At 42.4% G+C, this 8,341-nt stretch overlaps 1 long non-coding RNA gene across 1 annotated transcript; it reads right to left on the reverse strand.

Annotated features, from left to right (window-relative positions):
- Window positions 1-1,580: 1,580 nt before the first annotated feature.
- Window positions 1,581-2,099, reverse strand: LOC132996220 (uncharacterized). The gene is made up of 2 exons (XR_009677075.1): window positions 2,046-2,099; window positions 1,581-1,962 (listed from the first exon to the last, which is right to left on the reverse strand). It is a non-coding gene; the product is annotated as an uncharacterized LOC132996220 (long non-coding RNA).
- Window positions 2,100-8,341: the final 6,242 nt, after the last annotated feature.

Genomic DNA, 8,341 nt, shown 5'->3' on the forward strand with positions numbered 1-8,341 from the left:
CTATATCTATATAATAATATAATACTTGGCAAGCAATAACTGGGGAAAAAGAACTTCCTAATAAATACAAAACATACACTAGAAAAAGAAAAAGCTTTTAAACATAAACCACTCCCGAAGGAGGACAAACAAATGGCAAGAGCAAGAAATCAAAAGCGCTCCCGAAGGAGGAAAACCAAACTACTAATAAATGGGGCAAAAGAAAAGGCTCACCTAAACAGGAGGCTCAACAAACTAACTAAATCTCTCTTAACATAAATCGCTCCAAAAGGGAAGAAAAACAGTTTACAAACAACACAAAACAAAGCTAAACTGGAAAACTTTAACAAACAAAAAAATCACTCTCAAGGAGGAAACAGAAAACAACTTACGTGGCGTAGCAAGAAACTCTTTGGCAAAAACGACAATGACTGTGGGTAAGGCTTAGGTGCACGAACAAGAACGAAACACTTCGGCACAAGACAAAGGGGAGACGCAGACTATAAGCACATGAGGGTGAAGGGAACAGGTGGAAACAATCAGAGACAATCAGACCGGTGACACATGAGGAAGGGCAAGTGACCTGAAACGAGAGGAGAGTTAGGATTTCAAAATAAAACAGGAAGTTACGAGACAAAAACCCCAAGACAAGACAAACCTCACCGCGGTGTGACAATCGGGTGCATCGATGGAACTCATATTCCTATTAAAGCTCCTTCAGTGAATGAAGGAGACTATGTTAATAGGAAGTCCTTCCACAGCATCAATGTGCAGGTACAGGTGAAGGCCTAGACCTTCAGCATTTTAAATTAAAGATACTTAACAAAACAGCCTCTGTATCTAATTATACTCCTCTGCAATTTGAAGGTTGTATGTGATGCCAGAAATATCATCACCCAAGTTGAGGCAAAGTGGCCGGGGTCTGTGCATGACGCACGCATATTTCGGGAGTCTAATCTGAGCACTCGCTTTGCCCGTGGTGAGTTAAGCCTATATTTGAAGGATTTAGAATCCATATTTGTTCAGATGATTAATATTTCACCTGTATCGTAGGAGAGTTTGACGGTCATGTTTTAGGTGACAGAGGGTACCCCTGCCAGCCTTGCCTTCTGACCCCGTATGCCGATCCCGTGCCAGGACCACAGCAGCGCTACAACCTGGCGCATATGAGGACGAGAGCCAGGGTCGAAAACACGTTCGGGATCCTGAAGGCAAGATTCCAGTGCCTCCAAATGCTGCGAGTCACACCAGAAAGGGCATGTGACATAATAATTGCATGTGTGGTTCTACACAACATCGCGATTTTGAGAGGGGAAAATTGCCCACCTGCATTTGCAGATGAGCAGCACATAAACCCAAACCATGCCATGGATCCACAGGACGGAAGGGTGGTTAGAGAAAGACTCTGCCAAAATCATTTTGTTTGAGTTTTCTATGTAGTTAAATGTATTTTATTATTTCCGAAATGTTTTCTTTGGCATTCTTTCGCCTTCCTGTATGATAGTAAACTCGTGTGACAGACCCAGCCTCTGGTAGGGGGTGACACTGTTCAACAAAATAACTTGTCCCACCACAGCCGTGTTCTAATAAAGACAATCTACTTTTTATGAGGATTTCTTTATTTCCTGAAAGCCCAAAAAAAAAAAAAAGGTCATTCATATTGGGTATGTTTTTGGAGCAGGAAACAGTATCCCAGTTTGTACCTCACCCACCTTTAACTTATGTTCCAAAATTTGGATCTCCAAAGCATCCTTTTGCATCTTTTGCCTAATGTGGTCCATTTCCAAGTCTGCTTTGTTTATTTGTTTTACCAGATAGATTTTATAGAGCTCTTTGACTGGAAGCTATAGGAATGCAAAAGATGACATTGGATTTCACAGTGCCAAGTACAGCGTTTCATTATAATTCCAGGGAGAATCTTACAGAGGTAAGCTGTGAAGTAGAGCTAGAAGTGGATGGCCTCTCATTGAATTCGATTTCATCCTGTTTGAGAGAAAGAAGATGTCAGTTTTAAACTGTACAACGCTATCATCAACTTTTAGATGTTAATTTTAAAAGGTGTTAACCTCAATAGGCCTTTCCTCTTCCCTGTCAAATGCTGCAGACAATGTTTCTCCATCATATTCCTGTAATGACATTAACAGTTGTGTTCAGCAATTATCAAGACATTATTAATAATCTGTGGAAGGTGAAGAATTGTTACAATTGCATGGAGGTTGGTGAGGGCATCTGGTTCCAGTAGGGCGATGACGCCATCAGTAACTGGAAGAAGATGATTAGACAGTGAAATTATTACTTGAGCCAGAATATTGCCCCATCTAATTTGCAACGCGCTGGGTTGCATGTACATATTTAATTATTTTGAATAACCAACCTCTGATAAAGGCACTTCTATCCTGGGGGGTGGGGGGATCAGAGGAGCTCCCTCCAGGGATGCCCTCAGCCACAGGACGCATACTCTGTTGGCTGAGAGCCATCTCCTCAGCCTCTGTGAGGGCTGCAGGTGGTGGACCCCCTCCAGTCTTCCGGGCCTCTGCTTTTTTTCGATTTGCTAACATGGAGGAAAATGTTACCCTAATATTCAGTAAGCGCTATTTTGAAGACACATATATATGTATATACACATACATACATACATACATACATATAATGCATTTTGCCTAGGAGTAGCCTTCTAATATATCTAAATCCTATTAAATATTGGCAGTGTTGGGGTGGCTGAGAAATGTACTACTTACATTTACTGCTTAAATATAGACCCATCACATGTTGAATATAGCTGTTAAATTAGGTAGAGCAGGCAAAACAGCACAATTGATTTGATTTCAATTAAACATTAGTTTCACTGTTTGAACTATATTTTTGTACTTCATTTTCATTTGCTGCCAAGTCCTCTTGGGGCAACTCGGGTTGTTCCTGTGTAAATTGACACACACACACACACACACACAATTTACATATTGAATAAGTGGAAGATATTAAACTTTCCTCTTATTTTATTTTACTATTTTATTTTACTCACGCATTGACTTGTTCGGCTATTTCCTGCCAAGCTCTCTCTCGCGCTCTCGCTGCCGCGGCGGTATTACTTTTTTTGATGAAAATGGGTACCTGCTCGGCATATGCGTGCATTAATATTTCCAATTCCGTGGGTGAAAAGTAACTGGATCTACGTTTTTGGTCCATGTTTGATCATGTTATCAGAGATCCATTGATGATGGCTCTCTATAGTCAACAGGCACGCCCCCAACCCAGCGTGAACACACTCAGAGTTGATTAAGCCAACGCTGATCACCTGTTCTGAAACCGAAAACCCAGAGTTGCTTTTCAACCCTGAACTCTGAGTCAACCAACTCAGAGCGCAGGATTAAACTCAGAGTATGTTAAACCAGCTACCTGAAACAGGCCTCCGGTCAGTAGCATCACAGTGCAGCGTCCTACTTTTGTCCTACTTATCCTTCGGCGCGGACGCGCTGCTGGTGTCGCGTTGGACTCTTTGAACAAACTTCTCTGCGTCGTGGACCGTCGTGAAGGAGTGCCGCTGCCCGTTGTGGGTGACCACCAGAATAGCCGGGTAGAACATGCCGTATCGGAGCCCCAGGGACTGTAGCTGCCTTTTCACCGGGTCGAAGAGCCTCTGCTGTCGGTGAGTTTCAACTGAGTGATCTGGGTAGAATCTCACGCTGTGGTTCTCAAACTTCACTGTACTCTGTCTCCGGGCTGCTCGCACAGCGCTTTCCTTTTCTCTGTAGTTCAGGAATCGGATAATCAACGCTCTTGGTTTTTGGTCCTGGCCGGCATTAAGTCGTCCTATCCGGTGTGCTATCTCGATGCTGGGAGGAGTGGGGAAAGTGTCCGTGCCGAGCGCTGTTATAAGCCATTTTTCCAGGAAAGCACACATGTCGTTGCCCTCAGCTTTTTCTGGAAGGCCGATGAGTCTTAAGTTGTTGCGACGCGCTCTGTTCTCCTGATCTTCGACTCGGTTTTCCAGCATGGCGCATTTCTCCTGTAACACCTTAACAGTATTGTGCACGACGTCCAGACTGTCCTCCGCCTGTCCAATTTTGTCCTCTGCTTCCGTAATCCTATTGGCTTGCCTTTGTAACTCGCTCTTTATCCCACTTATGCCGCTCAACACATCCTCAAACTTTTTCGAGAAGTCGCTTTGCATCGTGCGTATGGCGCTGATGACTTCAGTTCTTGACCCTTCCTCTGCATCCGCCTCCGACGCAGCTTCCATGCTAGCCGCAGCTGAGCTAGCTTTAGCTTGTGGAGTAGACGATGGTAGTTTCGATGTTGTTGAGTTTTGCTGAGCTGCTTTCTGGGCTTTGGTGTTGACCATAATGCTGGCTGGAAGTATGCTGTTAGAGTCTGTACGGTTTAAGCTGTTTGTGGTCTGTTTAACATAATAACCAGTAAGCTAGCCTCGGAGCCTCGCTGAGATGCGTCTCACCAACGACACGCCATAACCGGAAGCCTTGTCAAAGCCATGTTTAATAAAGTTATCCAATAAAAAATGTATATGTAAATATTCCACGTCATGTGACAAATATATATATATATTAGGGCTGGGCAAGTTAACTCGTTTCAATCGAGTTAACTCAAGTGATGAGTTAACTCGATTAATTATTTTATCTCGCATTAACTCAGGTTTGATTATTTATTGTTTTATTGTGAAAGTCAGGCTTTTATTTTGTGAAAGTCTGTTGCTGACTGCTGCAGAACAGGAAAAAAGAAAATAATTGGCGGATAAACAATCGAGTTAACTCATCACTTGAGTTAACTCGATTAAAACGAGTTAACTTGCCCAGCCCTAATATATATGTGTGTGTGTGTGTGTGTGTGTGTGTGTGTGTGTGTACACTCGTGTTTTGAGAATTTTGGGGTAAATGGGGCTGCAACTGCATCCTTTGCAATTGCAGTCTCTGGTTGTACCCCCAGGGGTCAGCAAAGTAAAATATTAAGCTTCTAGAGACTGTCTCCGAAAGCACTGAACTTAATCAGTGTCAATTTATGGGATTTATGGAATGAATATGAGTCTAATTCTTTAAACATTATTCAGAAACATAACAAAAACCTGTGGTTATTTGTTGCCCCTGTAAAGGAAATATAACAATTGACCATAATAAAATGTTTATTTCCCCTTTGATTGATCATGTTTGAATCCCTACACTAAATGTTTCCTGTAAGTAACTAAATGCATTTAGTCTGCTTCCTCTCTTTGATCCTGCTTTTCTCGTACTACTGAATGTGTATTGCCTGATTAACATAGCCACTGTAACCTTAATTTCCACTGTAGCCACTAAATGTATTAGTCTGTTTCCTCTCTTTGATCATGTGTTTCCTGTAGCCACTAAATGCATATTGCCTTGATTGCCCTCCTGTAGCCATTGTGAAGTATTCATGTGACCGAAGGATCTCAACCTTTGACTGATTAACACACCCCCTGGGAGTGGTTAGCCAATGTATAAAGACAGTGAACTGTTTCCTATCTGGTGTGCATATTACAGACTCAACCCTGTGGTATGTACCATGCTCTGAGCATTAAAGTGTGACAATACTGTAAGATAATTTTGTGTCTCGTTTCCTCGTTGGTAGTGGGATTGTAGAAATTGCCACGACACCCCTTTGCAAACGTGTTAGTGAAAAATCAAAGGATTTGTTTATGAAGTGTAAATAACAGTTTTAACTAGGGCTACGTTGTAGCACTAACGGGCCCGAGCACACAGGCGGTTTCAAGTCTGATGCGGTGGGGGAAGAGAGAGCGTTCGATGACCAAGCGCTCTTCTCCGAGTTGCATGCGTTTGCGTACTGCAGCAAGGATAAACGCTTCACTTCCTGTAGCCACTAGGGGGCTGTGATTTTAAGTCACGATTTCTGTGTAGATGTCTTCAGGTCAGGACTCTTGGCTTATGTGTCTTGTTTGGATTTGATCAGACCAAATATGTCTGAGATACAGAAACTCGAGTTTTGAAGGCGTTTAATCAAACTTTGACGCCACGCAATGGTCACTGGCTGAAATTTTGAATCTCCATCTTGTTCTGAATAGACTCATCTAGATCTTAAGTTGATATGATGAAAGCCCTACGACAAGTACATCAAAGTAAAAATGCGGAATATGGCCAAAATGGCCACTAAATCCAAAATGGTGGGCTTCCTGTTGAGTTTTTCATAATGCACTGAGAGACATTTTTGTGCATCTGGTCATGATACACAACGGTTCTCATTTTAGTGTGGATGCTAAATGAGGGGCTTTTCCGTAGGTGGCGCTGTTGTGGTTTTTTGCCACGCCCATTTCAAATTACTCCAGAATACGTCAATTTTCACCACTTTCTAATTTACTGCAAACTTTAGAAACTTTTTGAGCATGTTAAAGCCCTCAAAAAGCCCATTCACTATGTCAGAATAATCCTTACAATTTCAATAGGGCCTCCCACCGGAGATGCTCGGGCCCTAATGATGAGGATCAGACTCTTCTACAGGATGTATTGTTGGAGATAAAGTCTAATACTAGACCAGATGCTGAGTTTAGACTTCTTTTCCAACACTTATACTTTGCTATTACTGGAGTCTCAATAGTTGGTCAAAAGAATTCACTGGAGATGGTCAGAGTTCAATGCAGTAGATTTTATTCTTTTACAAGATGTAAACCCGAGCTGGTTCCAGAACCCAACTGAAGACTGAGCTTCAAACCCTCTGCTTATATTCTCATCCTCGTCTTTGCTGTTGCCCGTTCAACCAATCAGGAGGTGAATCTCTCCATCTCCTGATTGGTTCAAAACTTCTGATTCGTCATGAAACTAATGGTGTCGTACATTCCCAAGTTGACTTTGTCTCCCCCTACAGTTACATCAGGGGTTGATTCTAATGGTGTATTAAAGTTGTGGTTGTTGGTCTAACTTTGACACCATTATAAATCTTAGAGTTTTGGAGGCCTCTGTTTCAGGCCTTACTCGATTTAGAAGGTCCTGTCTCCAGACTCCATTAGATTCGGGAGATGTCTATCTGCATTTTTTATGAATGATTACATTTCCTCCCACTTAATATAGGTTAAAAAAACAATATTTTCCAGTAAGGGTGCATACATTATTACATTTCTTTATGCTGGATATATGGTGCTGTCTGGTGAAAGCTCAAGAAATCTGTTTTACATGGGCTTGACCTGTGCTGTGGGTCTTTGTCATTCCCTTAGTATAAGACATAATCAGCTGTGATCATTATTAACCTGCATAGCAACTAATTACATTTTCCTTCCGATGGAGACTCTCCCTGTGTCTGGTGTTAATTAGACATTCTTCCCAGGCTGCATACAGTTCCTGATGCTCTTTATACACAGACGCACAGTTTAAGCATATAAGCACACAAAGGCTAGTTTTTCTACAACAGCATTCATTGGTATGGTCTAACTTCGTACAGTGATAGAGGTGTGTATACGTGCAGACATGAAACATTAGCACATGCAATCAAAGTTGAATTCAAATATTAAAGCTCAGTTTTTTTTTTCTTGTCAGAACCTTTTCCCTCCTTGTGGAAAACTTTCCCATCAGCCTGTTCTTTCCACTTCAAGGTGATGCCACTCAGTCCGTTCTCCTTCAATCTGTCCTTGAACTGAAAAACAGCAATGGAGGCTATTTGAAATACTTTTAACACATTCCTTTGCTCTCTAAGACAAAGAGTTCTGTGTTTTAAGTCAATTAAATTATATTTATATAGCGTATATATCACAATATACATCATCTCAAGAAACTTTACATAGAAGGTCAAGACTTTAAAATATATAAACAAACCACAGTTCCCACAGTGAACAGCACTTTGGAGACCGTTATGAACACAGTTTCCCCAAAATGTTGCTGTGACGGCGCGGCTCCGTCACTGACCGCCAGCGGTCCACACACGCACACACAGTCACATACGCGCACACACAGTCACACACGCGCACACGCAGCCACACACACGCCAACAAACATATCCACTCTTCCTGTTAAAGTTCGTAGTTGATCACTATCTAACCATCAGCTACACTTGTCAGCTCCGCATCTGGGTTACACACACACAGACACACACATAAACACACACAGTCACACACAGTGGCCGGTAAGCAGCCGTCCGGACCACTCCGTCAAGAAGGAGGAGGAGACGTTTCTTTAGTTTTAACGCCGCCACTTTATTTATTGACTGTCCACCGGAGCAACATTCTCATCACCTCTAGGTGGTTGTTCACTTCTCGTATTCACACACTTCTTGCGCCTTTCCCACAATACCCAGGTGCACTACGTCACTCTATGGGCCCGTTCCTTAAAGGGGCAGGCCATACCTGCAACAGCACTAGGCAGCTTCACTACAACCTTGCCTGTTTTGCTGA

This window comes from Limanda limanda, chromosome 22 (assembly GCF_963576545.1).
Source record: "Limanda limanda chromosome 22, fLimLim1.1, whole genome shotgun sequence".
Lineage (NCBI taxonomy): Eukaryota > Metazoa > Chordata > Actinopteri > Pleuronectiformes > Pleuronectidae > Limanda > Limanda limanda.